Source organism: Ambystoma mexicanum, chromosome 2q (assembly GCF_040938575.1).
Source record: "Ambystoma mexicanum isolate Mex_15411 chromosome 2q, UKY_AmexF1_1, whole genome shotgun sequence".
Lineage (NCBI taxonomy): Eukaryota > Metazoa > Chordata > Amphibia > Caudata > Ambystomatidae > Ambystoma > Ambystoma mexicanum.
Window position 1 is genome coordinate 980,425,624 of NC_090924.1, and position 25,815 is coordinate 980,451,438.

The window sequence follows — 25,815 nt, forward strand, 5'->3', positions numbered from 1 at the left end:
GGTACGAAAACACAACAAGCAGACCCCACTAATTTGCATACTCCACCTCGTTCCGCCAAGATGACATCTAATGCCATCCGATTTTGAAGTGCTACCAATCTTATCGCCTTTTGCTCTAAGGTCATATTGTAGAGTATGTCCGTGGTCCGGTTGATCGTTCTCTCCAATACCCTTGCTAAATCCCCTAATGTTCTCTGAGTTTGCTATTTGTCTCCAAAAGGGCACAACCGATTTAGCTATGTCCCCCAATACTTGCCCAGGGGTATCTCCATTGTTGTCTCGCCGCGGGCGAGCCTTAGAAACCTCCAATGTACTAGCTTCAAATACCCTCGGTAACAATATTCCTAGATAACAGGTTCCCTGCCAATCCTTGGGCAACCAGGGATATGCTAAACTACCACAAACAAAATAAACAGGCCCTCCTACATACAGAGGCCTGTTTTCCCCAGTCAAATTTACAATATTTTTACAATTTTCAAAATCTCCCATTGGCCTAGTGCCATTTCTCTGTACACAGTAGGGAACTGAGTCGGGACTATGATTTATAGAATAAGAAGGAGGTACAGCGTCCTTATTGCCTATCGGAGCCATTTTAAAGGAAATCAGAGTTTGAAAAGGAAGAGATAGTTTGTCAGACGGCCTAATAGAAGCGACGTTAGGTTTACTTCTATTTGTGAAAAGCGAGCATCCCAGGGGAGTCAATTCACGTTTCTCGAAATCATTTAAATTAGTTCCATCAAAGTTCCCTGAGATGCTATCATTCCATCGGCCAAAGAATAGTGCTCTAAGAGAGGCATAGCAAGAAGTCGTTAAAGGTAGAGGATGTATATACCATCCCAGTCCCTTGTTCCCATGTTGCGGTAAGTGAGTACAAATCCAACAATTACTCTTATTAAAAATGGCATGGGTAGCATTCATTACTATCATCAGAGTGTTATTATGATACTTCTGTCTATGTTGGGAGTCTCTAGGGGACAGAGTGTGAAGGTGTACAGAGGGAGTCAAAACAGTTGGTACGATCTTGGTCGGTAATAGAGGTTTCAAAGGATAGATTTCGTCGAAATACCAAAGTCCTACAGCAGCAGTTGCAAAAATAACAATAATCAAAATGTGGGATAATCAAAAGACAACAGTACGTTTTCGGGGCCCAGGCACATTGTTCATTGTTCGATTTGGTCACCCCCTTATCTAAAAGTCCAGTGCGGGGAGCAGCGGTGAAGGTGGCAGGCATCGTAGTTTCTCGATCGACGGCCCCAATGTTCGCTGCTGGCGACACTACGGTCGCGTGATTTCTTAGTCCTTCCCAACCCTAGCCAGCAGAATCCCTTTTTGTTCAACAAAACTTTCTCATAACAAGATAATTTTCCGAACACTTCCTTTTTTCCCAGATGCACGAAACTCGTGCCGTGGTTCTATTTCCTTGGTCGAAGGTTGTACCTGATGGTACCCGAAATTGTCTGGTCCAGAAGCAAAGTATCGTCACTTCCTGAGGGAAGCGACGTGTCGGTGGCGACGGAAGTCGCGGAGCTCGAAACAGTGTTTTCCGGAAGTGATTTTTCAAGAGAGTGTGGAGACGAAATGGACTGTTCCCCAAGCTCCTCAGGCTCAGAGAACTTCTCCGACGCACTCACAGCGCTGTTTGCTACTCCAGGATCAGGGACTGTAGCATCAGCGAGGGGTTCTGCTTCTTCTGTAGCGTGTGGCGTCGGGTGAGGAAGTTTCTTGACGTGCGTCGCGTGAATCCAGTTCTTCTTTCCAGCCACCCGCACTGCTGTCCTGGTGACCAATAATACCTGATGGGGTCCCCGCCAGCGAGGCGCGAGACAGGAAGACCTCTCGTAGGCCTTCACGAGGACCCAACTTCCAGGCTGTATATCGTGTCCTGGGCCCGTGTACCGTACAGGTAAAGCAGAATTCACCTGGTGGTAAATGAAATACAGATTTTTAGTTAACTGGTTACAGTAGTCTACAAGCAATACATTCTCCACCTCCCTCAGAGCTTTAGGTTTCGGGAGACCCCAAATGCTAGCAGGTCTCCCCATTACTACTTCAAATGGAGAAAGCCCAGTTCTAGTCTGAGGTGTGGTACACATAGCTAATAACACAATAGGCAAAGCATCTGGCCATTTCAGTTTGGTATCAGCACATGTATTTGCAAGTTTATTCTTTAAAATACCGTTGTGTCTTTCTACCAACCCAGCACTTTGAGGATGTCTAGATTAATGAAATCGTTTCTCAATACATAGGGCTGCACATATTTGCAAAATTACTGCTGCGATAAAGTGAGGACCATTGTCTGACCAGATTATCCTCGGTAGCCTAAATCGAGGAAAGAATTCTTTTACCATAATCTTTGCGGTGGTCATGGCGGTAGCATCTTTGACGGGGAAAGCCTCGACCCACTTACTGAATGCACAAATAATGACAAGAACATATTTCAGATTATTACATCGTTCCATCTCAATAAAATCAAAGTGGATGACCTCAAAGGGGACAGAGGGGGGGCCCGAAACTTCCCCTTGGAGTCACTGTCCCTTTTCCCACATTGTGCTGTAGGCAGATCATACAGTTCTGGACGTGCCTCTTTGCAGTTTCCAGAATTTTGTCATTTACCCAAACCTCCTCTAACATTCTCGTGATCTGCTGGGCACACACATGCGTAGGACCGTGTGCCATTGTAACCATTGCCAATACATAAGAATCAGGAAGCAACCATTTCCCTTCGGATGTATCCACCCAACACCCTTCGTCATCCAGTTTCCCCATTCCTTCAGCCCACTTTCTAGATTCTTCCATCGTGGCATCAGTCTGAATATCTCGCACAGACCCAATACCTTCATCCATTATACAAGCATCTCTCATTTCCCTCGAAGCATACATGTCCGTGCTAAGGTCTGTGGCCGTTTGTCTGGCTATCAAATCCGCAAAGGCGTTCCCTTTTCTACATCATCTATAACCTTGCGATGTGCTGCACATTTCATGATCGCTAACTGTTTAGGGAGTGAGAGTGCCGAAAGTAGTTGCACTATCAAGGGGCCATGCTGAATCTTGGTCCCATGTGAGGTCAGGAACCCTCTTTCTGACCAAAGCTTTCCGAAGTTGTGAGCCACCCCAAATGCGTACTGGCTATCAGTATATATATTCACTCTTCGCCCTTGGGAAAGTTCACAAGCTCGGGTCAACGCTATAATCTCTGCGGCCTGCGCGGAGTTATGCGAAATTCTCTTAGTTTCGACAATTTTGCTCAATGTAGTAACTGCATAAGCAGCTGTAGATGTACCATTCGAAAGTTTGAAGCAGGAGCCATCGCAAAACAGCTCCCCTTCTGCATTATCCAAAGGAGTATCTATGAGATCTATCCTGCCCTTCGTTTCTTGTTCGGTGGTATACAGGCAGTCATGTGATTCTTCGTCACCGCGAACAGTGTTTTGCGGGAAAGGTAAGAGTTCAGCCGGATTAAGAACACAACACCTCTTAATTTGAATATGAGGGGCAAACAGAATTAGTTCATACCTTGTTAACCGTGCAGAGGTGAGGTGTTGCGTTTGGGTTTTGTTCAATAAAATATCAACAGAGTGAGGTACCATCAAAATCAAATCATGGCCTAGGACCATTCCCTCACTCTGTTTTACAGACGCAGCAGCGACAGCGCGCAAACATCTTGGCAAAGCGCATGCGACAGGATCAAGGGCGGAGGAGTAGTAGCCGCACGGCCTATTCTTCCCTCCGTGTTCCTGGGTTAACACAGCCAAAGCACATCCATCACATTCATGCGCAAACAATACAAAGGCCTTGTCATAATTTGGAGTACCCAGAACCGGTGCGCGGTTTTGAGAAGCTCAAATGATCGTTGATGTTCCGATTCCCATGGCAGTGGCAGAGAAATGCCCTTCTTCGTCAAAGCCAACATCGGTTTTACCACTAGTGCGAAATTCGGGATCCACAACCTACAGTAGGAAGCCATCCCTATCAGGGCTCTGACTTCCTTCTGTGTATTTGGAACAGACATGCCAGAAATGTGTTTTATTCTTTCAGGTGTCAATCTTCTCCCCTCCTTTGACAGGAGGTAGCCTAGATAGGCAACCTCCTGACAACAATATTGAAATTTTTTAAGCAAAGCTTTGTGACCATTTTTAGCTAGATGAACAAGCAACAGTATAGTGCCTTCTTTACAGGCATTCTCAGAATCTGCAGCCAAAAGCAAATCGTCAACATATTGAAGCAGCGTGCAAGTAGGTGGCAATTCAAGGGTGTCGAGCTGCTCTTTCAAGGCTCTACTATAAATACTAGGACTTTCAGTATACCCTTGAGGTGCCCTTGTAAATGTAAATGAGCGTCCCCCCAAGGTGAACGCAAACAGATATCTGCTTTCTTTATGTGTCGGGATACTAAAGAAGGCGTTTTTTAGATCCACAACGCTGAAGTGCGTAGCCGTAGCAGGGATCATTGTTAATATCGTCGTCACATCAGGCACAATTGGAAATTGTGGGGCGACCACTCGGTTAACAGCACGAAGATCAATTATAAATCGGTATGGAATTGCATTGTCGCTTTTCTTATATACGGGTAAGATCGGACTGTTACACAAACTACCTGTAATCTCCTCGATCACCCCACGATGTACAAAATCGGAGACAATGCATTTCAAAGCACGTTCACCTTCGACTGATATTTTATACCGCGGGATGCGTGGCAGTTTCACCCCATGTTTCAGGACTATTTTAACGGGCTCAATCTGTAACACTCCGACATCATTGTCGTCTACCGCCCACAAGCATTCCGGGACAATGCTGAACTCGGGAGGTAAAGGTCGAATCAAGAACTGAGAATTAGGAAGTTGCTGTGGTGAAACCGTTAGCCGTACTCCATCCGAAGAACAATGAATTACTGCGTTCAATTTCTTTAACAAATTCAACCGCAGCAAATTCTCTCCACAATTTGAAGTGAGAAGAAAAGGGCACTGGTCCGTGAAGGGACCCAAAGAAACCGATACCGGCGCAGAAACCGGACAGACAGTTGGTACACCAGAAAACCCTACGGAAACATTTGTTTGCCCTGACAGTGGGATGTTTGGAACCCTAGAATGATCAATGGAGCACTTCTGTGCTCCAGTGTCAATCAAAAACTGGTGTTTCCTATTCCCCACTAATAATTCAACGTAGGGGCCTTTTTGATTAACGGGAATAGGCAAAGGTTCCAAACCCTGCTTCGGGCAATCCTAATAAAACGGAGCCTCGTCAGAAGGAAGCTCTTCAGAAAGGTAGGCAGCAGAAGGGTGATCAAATATGTTTCTCGAGTCCATACTCAAGGTCTGATTTTCCGGTGAAAAAGGTTGCTGAGAACCTTGTAAAAGCTGACCTCTGTCAGGGCCCCCTGCTCCAGGGCGGCCCCTAGGTCGTCTACCCATACCCCCAAACGCACTGCTTGACCTCTGGCGAAGGACAGGGCACTGTGCTCGCCAATGACCTTCCTGGCGGTAATAAGCACATTGATTAATATTTACAGGACCCAGAGGAGCATTCACTTTTGGAACGTACTGACCTCTTTTTTTTTGTCATACCTCCTCTGGGATTTCTAACAATTTGCTGCAATAATACTTTGGTTTTCAAATCTCCCTTTCTCTTTTCAATTTTCTCCTTTTCATTATTAACACGGTTCTCATAATACTGAGCCATGTGCAAAACCTCAGATTGAGATTTTGCCTGCCAAGCGCTCTCTGAGGACATAATTTGCGACTGGATGTCAGGTAACAATCCACGTACAAATTTGTCCACGAACAACCTCTTTCCCGACTCTGTACCTAAATCCTGTCCACTGAAGTCAGAAAATACCTGCTCGAATCTATTAAAAAATTCGGTGGCGCCTTCAGTTTTTCCTTGGACACAGGCCGTAAGCTTGTCCCAAATAATCCTTTTCTCTGGAATTATAGTTTTTAGTTTAGCGACAATCCTATCAGGTAAAGTAAGTATTACCTGTGGCGGTTTCTCACCAGCTGGTCTCTCCATCAATTCTAATCATATTTGCCCACGTATCTCCCAACCCCGGCACATCATCTATTGTCCGAACCTGTTTCCATACATCTATGGGTAGGAGTACAGGAAATAACAAGTCAATGTCACTCAAGGTGAACACAGAGGACTGTAAAACGAACTCTATTTCTTTGTAAAACCCCGTCGGGTTTTTCCTAATATCGGGAACTGATTGTCTAATTGTGTTCACTTCCTGTCGTGAAAACGGGACGTGAACAAATTGCGATACATAATGTGCAGGGATATCCACAGCGGGGGCACCAGTCGCCGCGTTGGCGGGGATCTCAGCTTTTGGGACAAAGGTCGGAGGAACCTCTCTCATAGGCAACTGAGATATAGGTACCTCCGGCCGCTTACTAAGCAATAGAGCCAGGTCGAGCGCTAAGGCAGCTGTAGAAGTGTCGGGCGAAAAAGCCCTTTTACAAATCCCCAATAATTCTATGTGGCAACTAACCCTCTTCCTTACACATTCCTCTTGCAGGTGCTGTACCATCACCTAAATTACCTTTCTTTGCATTTCTACTGTATACTGACTATACGTGTCATACATGTCGTCTGGCGGTATCGATGAATCCGAGATCCATCGAACCGCATCTTTGGTACAAATTCGTACTTCCTCAGGTGCCGCTCTACGGCATGGAAGGAACCGTTTCTGTACATATATTCTATCGTCTTCATCATCCTCATCTCGTGATTTTTCAAAGTCTTTCCTAAACTCAAACAATCTTTCAACATGTCCATATACTTTCTGCTCTGTGTCCCTCGAAAGTGCCAAAGCATTCAGATTTCTCACCCCTTGTGGAAGATCCGAATTTTGTAATCTACCCCACATCACACACAAATGAGTCCCCAAACCTTCAATAAAAACATTTTTCTCGGGAAAACTATTCAAATTAGATAATGTAGAAAAAACATTAGCTTGATCACCTTTCTCCATGCAATGCTTAGCCCATGCAAACAATTCCTGTTTCCTATCTGCAGAAACAGTACTACGAGTCACAATCTTTGACCCTGCACCTGGGTCGACTCCAATCAATACGGGGCCACTCGGGAGCGGAGGTATAGGTAAATTTGACAAAGGTGCAACTATCGGTGCAGGGGGAAGGGGTGGTGCGATAGGCGGAGGAACGATAACCAAAGGACTAGGAACAATAGGTTGTACAGGGGGAACAGGAATAGCAACAGGAACAACAGCAAGAACGGGCAGAGCGCCCAAAACAGGAGCATACGGAGGTGGCGCTGAGGCATCGGGCCTGCGTTCATTTAATAATTTCTCAATAAATTCCTCAGAAACATGGAAATCTTTAGAGGGATAGATTTTCTGGATCCCGAGTGAAAAGGCTCTATCCATATTTTTAACTGATTCTGACCGCTTTTCTTTATCATATAATAATGCTTTTTCAGCATTTGTTTTATGACGACGTGCATGTTTATCCCTACTTTTAAGCTGCTGTAATGTTTCTTTCTTCCAATTCTGTAACACATCAAAGGCTGCTGGTCTAGCCTTTTTCTTTAACAAGATTGATTCTGAGTATTCAATACGGGGGATCTCAAAACTACCGTTGATTGGCCACTGAAATTCGGAGGCATGTCTGGTCTGTCTGTGCCAAATATCATTAAATACGATACTTCCAATGCCATACTTACAGTACATAGTACACGCCAGCGACCCCTCCTGTGGTGCCGGGCGGCTAAATTCCAAGGATTGTCGATCGCTGCGGAACAGAGCCCTAAAGCAGCTAGACAATTTCCCAGGCATTTCACAAAAAATTGGTGTTACCTGGTTCAATAATTGTGTCTGCAGATACAATACGCCAAATTCAAATTGTCAGGGTTAAATTAAGAGCCGGGTCACGGCTGCACCTGACCAAACCTAAGGAGGACCGTACGGTTTACCAAAGAACTTACCTAACGAATTTTACCTTGTGTTTGGTGGTTTCGGCAAATCTGCCCGCCTCAAAATTGGACCCTCGTCAAGATGCCGTGTCAGACCACACGACTATCGTCCAAGGATCGGATCGTGCAGCGCTGCCGAGGTATCGCGTCTCGATTGGTCGGGCCCGCAGAATCACACCGTCTGATCCCGGTTCGATAGTCTGCTTCAACCTTCAATGATCCGGCATCAATCTTGAGGGTCCCTGTTCGGGCGCCAACTGTGGAAACAGAAAAATTGATATGAGGCCGGGAAGCCCAAAGGAAACACACCAACACAGGTTACAAAGGACATACAAAGCGCTTTATTCAAAGATACAACAATTACCAAAAGTCAATTGACATACGGATAGCTATTCGGCCCTCAGAGTAACAGAACAAACCATCAACGGTAGTTCGCCGTGTTAGTGTGAGAGAGCGAACATTGGGATACTCGGGTTTTTATACTTTTTTATCCAGCTCTGGCCTACCCCCTCGCAAGTTAACCATTCTCAGAACCAGACCTAGGGTTCGTTGCCAGGTCAATCCCATAATGTATGTATTTTGATCAGTTCCGCTGATAGAGTTGTTCATTTACACATAGGTCAGGGATAGGACAAGGTCTCAGTTCGCGACCCTAACAAGTGGCCTGCGGGCATATTACTTATTCATGTGTGCGGAGGTCACAACGGCCAGAATCCCACTCGAAATGTCATTCGGCCTCCATTTTGTTGTTCAGGGTGACTTCCACACTGCAAGAGAACCTAAAATGGCGGCTAAATCCAAGATGGCGATTTGCACAATACATTAAGGTCAAGACCTTGCCGCGGAATCTATGTACACGATGTTTTTAGACAACTTGGCGTAGGCCAACATACATTCAAACAATGCGATAGGAGGTACAATATTATTTCGATTTCCACAAGGTAACCCTGGTCCAATCCTCCTCTGACTCAGAGGCACTGCTCCCAGAGGTGCCCGTCTGGACTTCCAGGTTCTCCCCGATTCTGCGAGCCTGGGAATGGCTGGCAGAATGTGGGGACCTTGTCTCCTGTGTCCTGGGGCGCTCAGAGGAGTCTTCTGAACCTCCTTGCTCCCAGGATTTGATGGGTTTCCCCCCACTGTCCTAGCTGGGCAGAGGTTTTCAAGATGCCCTTAATGGGCCTACTCTCATGGGGTTGCCCACTAAACTTCACAGTGCTTGGGTACCCATACCCAGATGCCCGCCCATCCATTCCTGGGAGGTGCTGGTCTATGAGCCCCATACTTCTGAATGGATAGTAATCTGCCATCCCTGTGGCACTGGGCTCATGTGCGCCAGTGGACATGGGGGTGGCAGAGTCCAGGGACTGGGAGAGATGAAGGCCTCTGGTACTAGAGGTTTCCTGAGGTTATGCTCAGGTGTTTCCCTTTCCCAGCGAACCTCATCTCTATCAGCCCCTGATCCCTGTTGCCCTGCAAGAACCTGAGCTTTCTGTTCCTCAATCAAGGCCTTACTAGTCTCTACCAGTCTCTCTTGCATGGCTACCTGCCTGTGGAGCCTATCATTGTTCTGACAGAGAGCCTCATTTTCTCTCTGTGCTTTCTGGTTTGTCTTTGAGTACTGGGCCAGTCTTTGCTGCAGGAGGATTACCTCCTGAGTTCTGTCCATACTGGCCTGCTCCTTCCTTGCCAGAGCATCTTCCACCCTCCTGGTGTGTTCTAACAATCTATCATGCTCTTTTTGGAGGTCACCCAGTCCCTAGCGGCCAGGTGACTTTCTTCCAGTTTCCCTTTTAAGTGACAGACTTCCTGGCTTAAGGTGTCCCTTTCCTGCACAAGAGCCTGCCTCTGTGTCGCCAGGTCATCCCTCTGTCTTTGAAGGGCACCAGCTTTCTGGCGTTCTTCATCAAACTCTGCCTGGGTATCCAGGTCTATCAGAATTAATCTGTTGCTCTCTGCCTTCTCTCTATCTAGGTGGCTTTGCAGGGTGGCTACCTGCTCTGTGCATGCCCTGTTGAAATCCAGTTGTTGCTCCAGCTTTTTCTGTCTCTGCAGTAGAGAGTCCAAACCTTCTTGGTACTCCTTCTGCAAGGCCAGAATTCTGGTATCCTGGTCTGCCTTTTCCTGCTGCAGGATACCCATGTCCTCATTTATTTTAACTATATACTGCCTGCTTTCATTTTCTGACTCCTGGCTCTTCTGCAGACTCTGCTCAGAAGAGTCCAGATCGGATTGGGCCTTTTCTAATGCCATCAGTTGCCTACTTGCCAGATCTTGGCCTTCAGCATATTTATCCTGCATGGCTCCCATAGATAAATATAGATATGCCCCTATCTTGGCAATCTTATTTTGCTCATCCTTGGCCTTAGGGGCCATATATATTTCACTCAGGGCCTCATTTAAGGGACCCTGATCTCTCCAGATATCTAACCCTGTTGCAGTGATCTGTTGTGTGATTGCCTGCAACCACACATTCTGGTCCTGCTCAGTCCATTCACCTCTAACAAATAACTTATGTAAATGTGTTCTTTAGCCATCTTAATGTCTACCAATGTTGCCATTTTGGAAATATTAATTTCCTTCCTGATTTACAGAAGTTTTTTATTTTATTTTTGAAAAACAGACTGTTTCCTTAGAGCGTTCCATTTTGAGGGGTGCTTTTACAGTGTAACACAGCGTGGTAGCCCAACAGGATTTATGTATCCTGCCAGTTAGCACACTGTATTAAGCTGCACAAGTGGTAGATCTAATCCAGAAATCCCACTATGAGCCCCCAATCTCTAAGTGATTTCAATCCAGCACTCCAACTAAGTCAATGGCTAGTATGGGCTGCCCAATGGAAACCCTTATTTATATATTTTTGTGTCAAAAGTTCTTTTAATTCTGGATGATGTACCCTTATATAACGCCCCTCTCTTTGAATCCCCCCGGTCTCACTGAACCAAGAAGAAGGTTGTTTTGCAAAGTTAAAAGATTTATTTGAACAATTGAACAATATATAGATTACACTTTTATGAATGTGAATAATATCTGAATATCACACTTATGAATATGAACAATGATCAGCAATGGGTAATATTACAATATCAACAATCTCTTTAATCAATTAGGAGTAGGAATAGGAAGAGTAATGTAGCAGAGAATACTTTGTATGGGTTCAAGAAATTGCAATGATAGGACGGAATGCAACAAAGAAATAAAACTTGATATGACTTCAATCAATGGGATCACTCTTTCCCCCTGTTACTCACTCCCCCCAATATGCAATATGAAGAGATGGAATGAGGGCACACAGGTTTCATGAATAACAATCAACAATTGCAGTTTCAATCCCGATTCCCCCCCAGCAAGCTTAGAGAGAACAGTAATGATTTTAAAATAGGTCAATTGCTTTTAGATGTGGTTTGAATTGGATGGGAAAAATGCTAAAATGATTTTACTTCGCTAAATTGAATTCAGAACTAGTGAGAGTGGCTTTGGATTGGTTCAGGTCAATACTATCAATGATTGTTGAATGATTGGCAGATTGAAAATGAAATTCAGAAGTTGGAAGCAAGAAATAGCTATTTTACATGGAGTGAAATTGAGCCGAATGCAAATTCGCTGCAACTTTTCCGCGTGCGAGAAACACGATTACGGAAAACCTATAAGGAATTGGAATGCCGTTTTGGGTCAGTTACAGAGATCTTAGTGAAGGTCGGTTTTTCAGAAACAGAGTCAAGATTTCAAAATGAAAGATGTGCTTTAAAGGTTAGGAACCAAGATGGACTTATACTAAGGGGCTATGAAAGTGCAAGATACCCAATGGGACAGCCACCAGAACAGGGCGCCTTCCGCTCTGACTTTTGTCTGCCATGACACTTGACTTTCTTCAGAAAAATATCAGTGCACAGATGATTATCACTACAATTAACACAGAATATATAATGAGAAGGATTCAGGATGGACACAAGATTCTATAATGCAGTTCTGGATAGGTTGAAATGGATTGAATATGATTACTTTAAACTAAGAGATGACTATGGACAGTTCTATACTAAATACTCACTACTATGGCTTTGGAATGGAATGGGCCCGTCAAAGATCTGGTGAAAGGTTTGGCTGTGATTCGCTTGGCACCGGACAGGTCTCAGGCGCTTGGTTCTGCTCTCAGCAAGGCACTCTGGTCTGCACGGCCTCTTGGACTGGATCTGATGGGTTCTGGGTTACAGCTCTGCTGGACTGATCTGGATCTTGCGTTCTAGCAAGGTTCTTGGCCAGAAGCAGCAATACAGCTCATCCAGGCTGTTGGATTTGAGCCCCTTGGAAGTTTCAGGGTTAAATCAGGTTGCAAGATTTTCAAAGTCCCACTGAGAAAAGTTCAGCTTTTTGGGTTAGGCCTTTCTGCTTAAGAGTTCTGGAGTCTGGTTCTAGAGTCTGGTTCTGGAGTCTGGATCTAGAGATGGGTTCTTCCTGCAGAGCGCTTCGCCGATAGAACAGTGATGAGTGAACGTGTGGGTCCTTCTGGGTCCTCAACAGTCCCGATTTATCCATCTTCCAAAGGGGTGGGGAGGCTGATTCTACAATGCCCAACCCTCTAAGGATCTGATAAGTCAGAGAATTCCCCCTCTCCTGATTTGAGAAAGGAACAGTGTGTCATGAGGTTCCTTCATGTGTCAGAGTGACACAGTGTTTAGGGTCCAGAAAAAATCCCTCCCCTTTGATTTTACCCAGAAAATCTATTTTCCCCAAAAAACACATTTCCAATATGCACAACTTGTTAATAATACATATACACATCACAGATTGCCTAAGGTACGTTTCTGTCTAAATCTTATCTTCCTACGAGTTTTGGTTTATAAATGACAATTTTTCACGCTTTTGGTTGGTTACACATTTTCGGATATGTACAATTTTTTACACATGCTTGCACATACCCTCTAGGCGTATTCCCGTAATTTTTCATGTTCCTAACATAATCACAATTGCTAGAATATGAACTTTTTCGTGTTTCAGTCTCTGAATGTCAGATAGATTCCAGATTAGTTTTAAACTGTGAGCAAATTTTTAATTTTAATAACCTCTAAATTTCATATTTTTGTCAGTTCGGCACAATATTTTATAAGTCTTTTCTTAAAACATAGAGTTACTTTAGTTTCAAATCCACATTTTCAGTCTGGCCCGCCTCCAAGGCTCGACTGAGTCAGAGAGTTACATGGGCTTCTTCCTGCCAGGGCAGTTGGTGTCAGTCACACCCGAATTAGCATTTTCATTCAGCTCAAGGGATTCCTTTGTCTTCCCTCAGAGCAACATGCCAGAGTGCCCCTCCCATTTCCTTTCACACTTGACTGTCAGATACTCAGCAGCACAGGGTACAAGATTCCTTTGTTTAGGGAGAAGGTGTGGAATGTGTTTGAAGCTCAGTGTGGGAGACTTTAACTTTTAAAATGTCTGAAATTGTCTTGTCCTAAAATATAAATTACATTTTTAACAAATACATCAACCAATTTCTTAATTCAAGCCTTTTTGAAATATAGTTTTGAATTGTATCCACCTTGTAGGCTTCTGATAGCAAGTCTTTCTTTGGCATACTTTGAGTTCAATGTACAACTTTACATATGACAGGCTTTAGAAATCGCCAGCTTCTGACAGAGGTGAGTAACGGTATTGCGCCCATTTTCAACATAATTTTCCAAGCAAGCAATCTTCAATGTGGATTTTCTTCTGATAAGTGTACTTCTGTGGACATTGTATTTATGTGGATTCTTGAAGTAGAATGATGTTTAACACCCCACACGGAGGTTGGGTCTTTTGGGTGGTTTGTGAGCCATGATTTTTGCAAATTTGACAACCAAGAAAAATGGATTTTCACACAGCTCTGTGTTTCTTTTGCAATCAGATTTGCTTTTTGGGCAGCCAAATGATGGGTTTTGGCAGTGGTCTCCCGTGTTACCACTGACATAGGCAAATGTGGATGCAGCCTATTTTTCAGATTTTTACTGCGCACTTCTGGGTGATTTTTAGCAAGCAGCATGCTTTCCAGCAGCCATTCTGATGTTTCTGATGCCAGCAATGCACAGTAATGTTGCAGGGCCTGGACTAATGGGGCAAAACATCCCACAAGGCATTAAAAAAGACAACAATGTTCAAATGATATTTCTTCAAGTTGCAAGAAGGGATAAAAATGACCTTGCCAGTCTCTAGGGTTCAAAGTTGGGCCATGGGGCAGATATCAGTCAAATACCTTCTGCAAAAGTGTTGGGGGTTCGACGGAAATGAAATCAGGTTTCTCAGCATCGTACGCGGTTTTGGCTCGGGTCGCAGATGCAGCAGTCGCAGTGGTCAAGAGGATAGTAGGCGTTGAGTTGGGGTTTAAACTGATTTGGAGCTGCGGTCTCAAAGTGCCTGCTTGAGCTGTGTGGATTGGGTGATTGCCAGGTCTGGTTTAGTAGTCGAGGATCTACGGCGGTCGAGCTGGTACCAAGATATACAGGCTAGTAAGTTCACTGCAATCACTTGGAGGTCGCGGTTCAGAGATCACCAGGGTCGGTTCGGCCGACTCCCTGGAGTGGCAGTGAAGATGCTGGTGTTTTGGACGGCGATGCTAGCAAGACAAGGCAGTGGTACTTTGTAGTTCGAGCCGTTCAAAGATGTGATTTTGCTGGCGCGGTGTTACAGCGAAGGATGCCAAACAGCAGACGGTGGTTCAAAAAACAATGGACACCAAAGGGGAGCATTGGCAGGTCCTGCTGGCTTGTTCTGCAAAAGGTACACTTGAATCATGGTTCAGAGCGGGTCGTCGTCGACAACAGGGATCTCGGCTGTTCTGGCTACAGGTGCTTTGAGTCAAACTCCAGGACTTTGAGGGCCAATATCAGTCTGTTATCGGACTCCCAAACACAGGGTTGTTGGCACACACCTTCAGGGAATCTGCAGAAAAGTGAAGTCCTATGCACAGGGTGGTTGGCAGAAAGGCAGACTTCTGTTCCAGTAGCAGTGTTCACCCCTAATTGCCCCTGGGTAGGTTAGTGAGCAGATCTTGCTGCTGCCTTTGGAACCTCTGTCTTCACCCCACAACTGGAGGACTTTAGAGAAAGGACTGCTCTTTCAGCAGGGTCAAATTAAATCTTCAGGATGATGCAAGATGAGTACAGATAATTCAAGATGATTCAAAGAAATGGTGGAAGACCCCTTCTTTATAGGCAAATGTTTCCAGGTGATTGGGCTAAAGCTAGCCTGCTTTAGAGGTTCAATCCCTGCTCTCAAAATGTGTGGACTGTGCCCTATGATGTCACACCCAAGGTGCTTTGCTCCAGAGGAACTGTAGGGGACAGTAAAGAGCAAGAGACGCAGATAGAATCAAGATAACAGACCACTACAAAAACTGTGCATACCCCTCTCTGGCGCCCCCTTACTTCTCCTCCACTCTCCATAGGATCAAATGCCTTTAGAAATGCATCCCCCGGTGTGAGGCCTCACTCTCTGTGAATGGGTGTGCCTCTTGGTTTTTGTTCCCATGTCAGCATCCTATGGAGTGGCTGTCCTGGTGGAAAGGGTGTAACTTGCCCTTTACTAAGGAACAAAAAGAAGCAACATCCCCCCCCCCCAAGACTAGTTCAGTGGAGGAATACACATAATCTTCCCACAGCTGAACTGGGCCCGGGGCTGACACTTGTGCAAAATCAATTTGTTTAATTTCATTTTATTTAAGCTTTATTCGACATAAGTCTTCAGCATACAAAAAATGTCAAATGACACAGCTGTCACTACAGCTCCCAGTGCTATGCCACAGACAATGCCTGTAGTGGCACACACTGTGGCCATCACAGCAGTGGTACACAGATCCCAGGGAGCCAGCACACCATCAATCCCATTGCATGGAGTGCAGCCACTGGCACATCGTGGAAGGTCCCATGTCCCTACCACTGAAATGGAAGAGGAGGAGAAGGATAAGAGAATGAGCATGACATGGACGATACACCACCATGCTTCATCCCGGCCTAGTCATACTGCCCACACAGCCCACCACCGCTGCCTGAGACCAATATGCTCACAATACGTGCAAGGCTGGTTGGCATTGAGAGGCAGCAGGCAGATATTCACTCATTTGCGGGACAGCAGCTGCAAGAAATGCAGGCCATGAGGGACTGCCTGCAGGGGTTCACCTTCAGGATTGCCTGCTCACTCTGCCATGCTACCACAGCCATGGTAACAGTGGGGCAGAGTGTGCGTGAGCACACCGATTCTTCCTAGACCGCTGAAGAGTCGATGATCAAGGCCATTCAGCTAACTCTGCAGTACATCTGGGCCCAGAGTTCTGAGACCTCCACTTCTTTTTTTTAAAATATATTTTTATTGTTTTTTCCAAAAAAACATACAACCAGTATCATCAACACGACAATCAATTAAATATCCACAATAATTTCCCATTCCCTCCCTCCCCAAGTGAACCCGGACCGGGGTTGCGCAGTCTGCTGCTGGCATTAGGGTGAGCCCGGGCTGTCCGGGTCCTCGCCTGAGGTGCTGGCTTCCTTAGGACTGAACAGGGCCGTCGTGAGGGCAATCCATTGCAGGAGGTCCTCCGAGTCATTTATTTTTTGCTGTCTTTGCGCCAGCTCCCAGGCCCCGGTTTCAGCCACAGTCCATCTGCGAAGGTCCTCCCACCATGTTACAAGTTTAGGGGCCCTGGGACACTTCCAGGCCATTGCGATGCGCCTTTTTGCGAGGATGTACATCAAGTCTTTGAGCCTGTTGAGAGGTTTGTTTTTTTTCCCTCGTGGGTACGAGCCCAATAGACATGCCTTGGGGGATTGCACGTCTAGCGTTATGTCCTCCTCTGCTACCTTGGTCTGAATTTGCGACCAGAAGGTTCGTATGTTCGGGCAGGCCCAAAACATGTGGGTCAGGGAGGCCGCGGGTTCTTGGCACTTGGGGCACCGCACCACACCAGCGCCATTGAATCTCGAGATGACAGCTGGGGTAAGGTAGGCCCTATGGATGATGTAAAATTGGATAAGCTGGAATCGGGCATTCCTAGAAACCTTTTTGTGATAGTGTGTTATTGTTTCCCACTCCGTGTCGCCGAATAGTGTGTTCAGCTCGGCCTCCCATTTGCTCTTGCATGTGAGTTCGCTATGTGTGGTGTTGTCAATTAGGATCTCATAAAGCCTAGAGGTTTCGTGTCCCCCTTCTGCCACACCTATCAGGTTCTCTATGGCCTCGTGTCCGGCGCATTGGGATTCTGCATCCGGCCATCGCCTCCTAAGTCTATCCAGCACCGCCCCGTATAGAAGGAACTGACCCAGTGGGACCCCAGTCAATTCGTGCAGCTCGGGAAATGTGTGGATGCCCTGGTCGTCCACCAGATCGCCCAGAGTGGCGACGCCGGAGGGTTCCCATATGTTCCGGATCGCCTTCCGGTCTTCCGGCCTAATGGACATGATGGCGGCTATAGGGATCTGTGGGGAATAGGGGTCGGACAGCTTGACCAACTTGCAGGCCCGACTCCAAATTTGAGTGCCTAGGCGGATGAGGTGCGCGTCCAGCGTTTTGGGCATTGGTCCGATCCAGAGGAGGTCCCTGAGCAGCCATGGTGCGTCTGGGTGCTGCAATAGGCGTGTATCCGTCATGGCATCATCAGCCATCCACTGGATCACGTGCTTAAGCTGGGCCGCTATGTAGTAGAGCTCAAAGTTAGGGGTGTTCAGGCCTCCCCTCTCGTACGGTCTTTGAGTAATGTCTAGGGCAACTCTGTGCCTCCCCTCCCGCCATAAGAGTTTCCTACATAGCATGGCCAGGTCTTTGAAAAAACGCTGGGGGATGTTGTAGGGGACGTTGGTGAAGAAATGTAGGAGACGGGGGAGTGCTACCATTTTAAGGAGTCCCGCCCTACCAGCCATCGAAAGGGGCAATTTGCACCATAGGTCGATTGATTTAGCCAGTCCCTCCTTAGCCCTGCCCGTGTTCAGAACATGTTCGGTCTCAGGGTCCCGGTGGATCACGACGCCCAGATATTTGAACGTAGTGGGTTCCCATTTAAGGGCCAGAGGGGGGAGGTGTTCTTCCTTGGTTCCACTAAGTGCAGCCAGGGGGAATAAGCAAGACTTGCTGTGGTTAATCTGGACCCCTGTGCATCTGTGGAACCCGTCTAGGGTTTCCAGGATGTAGGGGAGAAGGTGTTCGGGATCCCTCAGATAGAGGAGCATGTCATCCGCATACATGGAGACAAGGTGGTTCACACCATTTATCGTTATTCCCCCGTCACCGTATTCCTGCCTAAGGTATGCTGCCACAGGTTCAATCGCTAAGATGTATAGTAGAGGGGATAGGGGGCACCCTTGTCGAGTGCCCCTGGCCAGGCTCCATTTTTCAGAAAAGGTGTTGTTGGTACGCACTCTGGCGGTGGGGTTGGTGTAAATGAGTTTGACCCAGTTCAAGAAAGCCGTTCCGATCCCCAACTTTGCTAAGGTGGCATAAAGCCATGTCCATCGGACCGAATCAAAGGCCTTAGAGGCGTCGAGGGACACAACTGCATATTTGCCGGGCATGCCGTTTGTGCTGTATATCACGTGGTGCAGCCTTCGCAGGTTCTCGGACATAGAGCGACCCTGCATGTAGCCCGTCTGATCCTGGTGTATGAGGTACGGGACGGCTGCACGAAGCCTTCTGGCCAGTAATGCGGTGAGGATTTTGTTGTCTACATTCAACATGGATAGTGGGCGGTATGAGCCGCAGTCAGAGCTGTCCTTGTCGGGCTTAAGTAAGGGGATGATGGTGGCTTCAGTCATGGTGTCGGGGAGGTGACCTATGTCATACGCCTCGTTATATACTTTGGACAACAGGGGGGCCAGTATGTCCTCATAGGCCTTATAAAATTCGCTCGGGAGACCGTCCGGTCCCGGCGTTTTACCCGAGGGCAATGACCTAATGGTGGCTGTGATCTCGTCGGGGGTGACGGGGGCTCCGAGGGGATCTGCCAAGTGGTCCTCCAGGCGTGGGAGCCAGATGGCGTCTAGGGCGTCTTCGATCGCGTGGTCAGGGGGCGGAGCTGGGTCGGAGTAAAGGGTTTGGTAATATTGTTTGAACACTGCGTTGATACCCACTTGCGTGTGGAGGGTCAGGCCGTCTGTATTACGAATGGAGCAAATGGGGTATTTGGGGGTTTCTCGTTTATAAAGCCATGCAAGAAGCTTCCCGGGTTTATCGCCCAGGGCATGATTCCTCTCCGTGAATTTTGTATAGCTCAACTTCCCCAGCGTCTCCCAGTGTGTTAGGCATGTTTGTTTGAGATCAATCATCTTTTGCAGGTGGGCGGGATCAGGGGACGAGGTGGCTTCGAGATCTTGGAGTTCAGTCTCAGCGTGCGCTAGCAGGGACGTGACGGATTTTAGGGCCCCTCCAGCCGCGGCTATCATTTCCCCCCTAGTTACCACCTTGTAGGCTTCCCAGGCTGTGCCTAAGTATCTGACGCTATCAATGTTGGTCTGCCAGTAATGTGTGGAACCCTCCCTGATTTGTTCGCTGAAGGCTTTGTCTAACAGCGCTTCGCTCCTCAATTTCCACGTGGGGATGGGGGGCCTGGGCGTCGTGGTCACCCACGAGGTCATCAAAGGGGAGTGGTCTGAAAGTACCCTGGCTAGGTACTGCGTGTCCTCAAATCCCGCCACGTGCTCTTCGCTAATGAACAGGCAGTCTATCCTGGTGTGGACCTTATGTGGGGGGGAGTAAAAGGAGTAGCCTCTGGTTTCAGGGTTTTGCACTCTCCACAGGTCTTTCAGGGCATATTGCTGTGTGAGGGCGTTCAATATCTTGGCGGGTGGGGAGGGGTCCCCATGTTTACCATCCGACCTGTCTATGCGAGGGTTCAGGGTACAGTTGTTGTCACCTCCCCATATCGTTATGCATTCATTACTCGGGGTCAGCCGAGCGTACAGCGAGCGAAAGAAAACAGTGGCATCATGATTCGGGGCATAGGTGCAAATCAGGCGGACGTCCCGCCCCTCTATGGTGCCCTGAACCAGGGCCATCCTACCTTCATTGTCCGTTTTGGTGTAGGTCAGCTTGACTGGGACAGAGGGGGCAATCCATATCAAGACGCCTCTGGCGTAGGTGGAGTAGGGGGAGCCCACTAGGGTGCCCCGCCAGACCTTGGCCAACGCTGCAAGCTTAGGGCCACATAAGTGGGTCTCCTGAAGGAGGGCGATTCCGACCCTGTGGCGTTTCATGTAGGCGTGGATGCGGCGCTGTTTGATATAGCTGTTTAGCCCCCTGACGTTCCAGGACATGACTCTGATCCTCTCAGCCATGGTCTGTGTGTGGTCGTGCGGCTGTGGGAAGCGTGAGGTTGAGGGGTTTGACGAACCTGGTCATCCTGATTGCAATTCCGCTGCGCTTGGTCCCGGTCCGGTTTGTGTCCAATTCAAACTGCGATCCCAACTTGGGGTTCAAACCCCCACAAACAACAACGTCTAACTTAACAAAAAACACAACTTCAAACATAACACGTCTAGCTAGGTTGCCCTTGCTCTGACATCCCCGTTTCTGCCCCATCAGACCAGGGTCTTCCGGTGCCCTACGGGCGGGTGAACTCACCCAAAGTATCCTGGGGATAGGAAAGGGGCTGCCTCCGAAGGTGTTGTCAGGAGGTGCGCCACGACCGGCGCGGCTCCGGTTCCATCAGTGTCGCCACGTCTATTGTCATATGAATGCACGATCGGCGACTGCAGTCCATGAGTGGAGAAGTTCCTTTGTTGCGGGCGGCTAGGGCCCGCGCTGCTTCCGTTCGATGTCCGGGATCTGTTCTCTGTCCATCCATTCGCAGGCCTCTGCTGGGTTATCAAATAAGTGGGCCTTGTTGTTGCGCAGGACCTTGAGTCTGGCCGGGTAGAGGAGTAGATAGCGCAGGCCTGCTTCCTTGAGTCTCGCCTTGGTGTGGTGGAACTGGGCCCTGCTCCTTTGAACCTGCAGGGTGTAGTCAGGGTAGATTGCTATCTTTGCGGCGTCCCTCTGTATGGATCCGCCCATCCTGGTGAAGGCCAAAATGGATTCCCTGTCCCTATAGTTGAGGACTTTGGCTATTATGGGTCTTGGTGGGGTCCCCGGTGGGGGCCTCCTGGCTAAGGAGCGATGGGCTCTTTCAATAGTGAAGCCCTGCGACAGTTTCCCGGCCCCAATTTCCTGTATGAGCAGGTTCTCGACGTAGTTAGTAGGGTCGTTGCCCTCGATGCCCTCGGGCAGGCCGATAATTCTGATATTGTTTCTGCGGGCCCTTCCTTCGGCCTCCTCAGCCCTGTCCTCTAGGTTCTTCACTTTCTGCGCCAAAATGTCTACATCCTTTAAAAGTTGGGCTTTGGCATCGGTATTGTCTCGGACTTGGATCTCGAGAGCGTCCGTTCTGCCGGTGATAGAGCGCACATCCTGCCTCAGTAAATTCAGGTCGATCGCAACCGCATCAATCTTGTCCTCCATGGTTTTCTGGAGTGTCTTGATGGCCTCTAGCAGTTGGGAGTTGGCTGGCTCGGGTCTCGCGGCGCCCGGCACCTCCACAGGGGCAGAAGCCTCCCCGGGTCCGATCGCTCCAGCGGCCGCGAAGGACTCCATGCTAGTTTGGCGGTGTCTGCTTCGGGCGCCCTTAGTGGTCATGTCCTATCTTCGTGGTCCGTCAGGCCTCGGCAGGCACTACACAGTCTGTGTCCGATGGCGCCGTGCTGGGGATACTTCGTGGGGAGGGTTGTGCGTCGGCCGCCCGCCGGGCTACGCCAGTGGGCCGCTCAGCAGGGCCCGGTGAGGGTGTAGTTCAGGCGCTCCCCCATTCGTCTCCTCGCTGCTCTTCTTCGGGACACAGGAGCACAAGTCTCAGCTTAGGCAATCTCTGCCACTTCAGATCGAGTTCCATAAAGGCTGGCCCCTTGCGGGTTCCTCCCGGTCGGTCACAGGGCTCCGCTACAGCGTCAGGCTGGGCATCATCATGGCCGCCATTTTCTGTCCTCGCACGACGCTCCGTTTCTTTTCGATGGTGCGGGCCCTCAGAGGGTCGTGAGGCTCCCAAACTTCGTCAACAGGCGGAACACTCCTTCACACGACCTATATTCTGTTTTCAGGTGGCTGCAGTCAAGTTTAAGCGGTAGTTGGTGGCGGATCCATAATCGTATCGAGCGGAGCTGCGCCGAACACGTCCTTCCTACATGGCGGTTAGCCACGCCCCCTGAGACCTCCACTTCTGTTACCACCACAGAGGGCTCCCTACCCAGCACCCCAAGGTGCTGTTAACTATGCCAGCTCACTGCCACGGAGCAGGACCCCAAGACCAAGAGGGCCAGGAAATGACATTTGGACACTGCAGGGATGTGCTGAGGGTGGGTGTATTGGGGAGGGTGTGTTTTAAGGTTGGTGTATTGGGGAAGGTGTGCTTGAAGGTGGGTGTATTGTGGAGGGGTAATGCTGTTGTGGGGATGCTAGTTACACGTTGCAAGATTAAAACAATTTTCACTTGAAACAATGATGGAAGATTCCTTATTGAGTGCAAGTGTTTAATGTGCACAGAAAATGCTACTTTACAAAGGTGCAAAGGGAGTGCATGTGGCCCTAAATCAACAAAATTCAAGACCACTTATTGCAGCGGGACATAGTTTCTACGCTTGACTGTGAATTTAATCGAGATAACACCTTATAATGGATCGTTGAACAAGCCGCTAAAGTCTATGAAATAATCTCCCATGTGAAGGGAGAAGTTTGGAATCTACTCCTGCAATTCTAAAGGTAAAATATGGGAAGATTTCATTGGAGACAGCTCAAATTCAAATAAGGGATAACATACCACATAATCAGAGGAGTGTGGCCATGCATGGGAAGGCAGCAACACCCCAAACACCTGTGTTTCAATCCATAGATCCGATTGACAGACACACGTACATTAGTCCTCAGTAGCTTGGTAAATCACCCAAGGTGGGCTTTCGCTTTGATATGCTGGGGCCAAATAATACCCAGAATCAGATGTATAATGGGCCACCCCAGGCCTTGGGGTCCCAGTGGAGATTTGACCATGCCACAATGGTATAGGACAATCAGGCAAGACCAATGCATGTAGACATACTTTTATTGAAAATAGAAGCCAAAGAGGAAATCATTTCAGCCAAGTGAGAGGCAGAATGTAAACTATGCACCTCATCATTATGCTCAGTCCTCTCGACAGTGGCGTTACGCCCGCCAGGTCAGACCTGACGGGTTTGATGCCACACGGCCACAGACATCGGAGTTAGCCGTCCCAGAAAACGGTGCCAGTACAGTTTTCCCAGCACTGTTAAATCCGGAGCGGCTGACTCATAATGAGGCCCAATGTCTTAAGAGGCTGCCACCCCTCATTGATGGGGAAAATGGGGTGTTGTGGTCTTTGGCCAAACATGTTCTGAGACTTAAAAAGGTAATGAGCCAGAGAAACAGTGCAAGCAAATGTCACACCATTGCTAGATCAGAACGTGCAGTGGAAGTATATCTTCAGAATGGCTGTGTGCCTAGTGTCACTGCCATTCTCATGCGCAATTTTGACCCCAGGAAAGACTGGCAAACTCAGATAGATGAAAACACATTGCGATTCAATTTAAATGCGGACAACTGTAAACAAAATATTGCTTCAGTCAGGTCAAGAAAAACATATTTAAACAATTACAGAGATAGACATGAAATAAGGGCCGGCCTGTATCTCCATGCATGTGAATGAGCATCCAGAAATGATTGAATCAGTGTTGGCATTTGAGCAGGAAAAGAGTTTCATTAATGTAAATGTGTTTAAACAAATGCTTGACTGAGAGGAGAAGTTTTAAAATAAAAATAATCAACACATCTTTGGTTTGGATGGCACTGAAATGGGGCAAGGAATTGTGGGAAGATGCATGTTGAGAGTCACAATTGGTTCCAAATACATTAATCAAAATGTATGGATTGCAAACGGGACCAAAAATAAATTCTATTTGGGAAATTACATCATGCACTGAATGTGTATGGTTTTAGATTTCTTAAATCACACACCATAGTATCAATATGCTTTGACCATTCTGCTCAGCTTGGTGCTCTGTGTCTGCACGTTCACTACATTGTTCCAGATGTTACTTTCACAGCCACTGTCATGCCACAGCCAGAAACTGATGGCAGGAGAGGGTAGAGTGGAAGTACATATGTGTCACGCACTGTGCTAAGGGGAACCCGGAAAACAACACAAATTGAAACAAAAGGGGCGAGAAAAGAGAGAGCAATGTGTGGAAGGAAGCAGAGCAAAGTACATCAATTTGATCTCTATAGGCAAGATGTCTGAATGGGAACACTGTGCTAAAAGAATGCAGGACAGTGGGGGCAGTGACTTCAAACAAAAGATGCACAGTAAGATAACCACATACATCAGCTTGTGTCCTTATTCCAAGTGCAGATATGCAACAGGCAGGTCTGTGTCCTTTTCCTGATGTTTAACCTGCATCACAATGTCCTCAAAAAGTACATCCCTTTTTCTCATCTAAATTCCACACATATCCCCCTCACAGAAACCAGAACTCCTCCTCAAGAAATGTATTGATGAACTGTACCTTAACCAGATTCCTGGTGGTTATGAGATTGATGTACCCGCCTCAAGACTCTGGAATTGCAATATTAAGCTAGTACATCATTTTTGGCCAGCTATCCTTCCACCAAGCCCAAATGAGCTATCTATTAGGTTAATCAAACTCAACAATCCTCTTGCCACCTTCCTTATTATAGCACCAAGAGACCCTTTGCCCATCAATGAGGTGCTTTAAAAAATTATAATATTTATAAATCAACAAGGTATTAAGTCAGCTTGTAGGGGCATTAAATCAAATGACATTCGTACAAGCAGCTGGGGAGGTCATGGCTCCAGCTAATGGTATCTTCCTCCCCAAACTAGAGTCGGCAGGCGCATGTAGCTCCCTTGCTAAGTCCAAAGTAATTCTGTGACCTGCAAGCAAATGCTTCCAAATCTAAGTTATGTCCTTATGATGGCAACAAACCACCGAAGTTGAAAATGAATTTCTTTCAGAGATGTAATAATACAGGTTGATGAATGTGACTGTTCCTGGAGTGTGTAGGCCTGCTTGACATTTCGGGGAGAAGGGGTCCAGTACTGGCTCTACAGGCATCTTGAGCAGAATGGCATTTGGGACAGCGGTTTTACACTTATAAGTTTGGTATCACTGGAGCATGCCAATGTGTGCCTTCCAATTTCCATGCATGGTGGTTTTGACTTTCTTATAGGATACAACTTAGTAGTGTCTAAAAATAATTTTTCTTCCAATATGTGTGCCATATTGTTCCCATTTCAGGATGGCAGTATCTGAGTTTCTGTTAGTCAAGTCTTCTGCTGCAATTTAGTTGTTGTTGCACACTACCCTTCATTTGCAACTATCTGTTTAGTATTCAGATGGCAGGTGATGATGTGTTGCTGCACCCAGTTCTCCAGATAAGATTTTGAGGTAGGAGTATTTTACTCCCTATTCTTAAACATTGAGAGTAAATGCGATTTTAAGAGAGTAAAAATTACTTTTCCCCTAATAAATAATGTATGTGACATTTAGCTGACGTGTGCAAAAACTGTATGGAAATCATTACTATGTGGCAGCTTTCTGCATTGTGACAGAATTCACCTTTCATTATTTCTCTAACGTCTGGCCATTTGATCTCTCCTGTATATATTTAAATGTTGAAAACACAAAAACCTAGACAATTACATATTAAAACAAGCATGAATTGTATTGTGTGTTTTGCGGTTCGATAGCAAAATTGTCTTCTGATGTTTAATGAAAGGCTTCATTTTCCTGGAGCTATTACTACCTAATGGAATGCCAATGTTATGCTACAACAGTGCAGAGAGGTAAGGACTCCTTGCTAAATTCTATATCTAATATCATGGTGC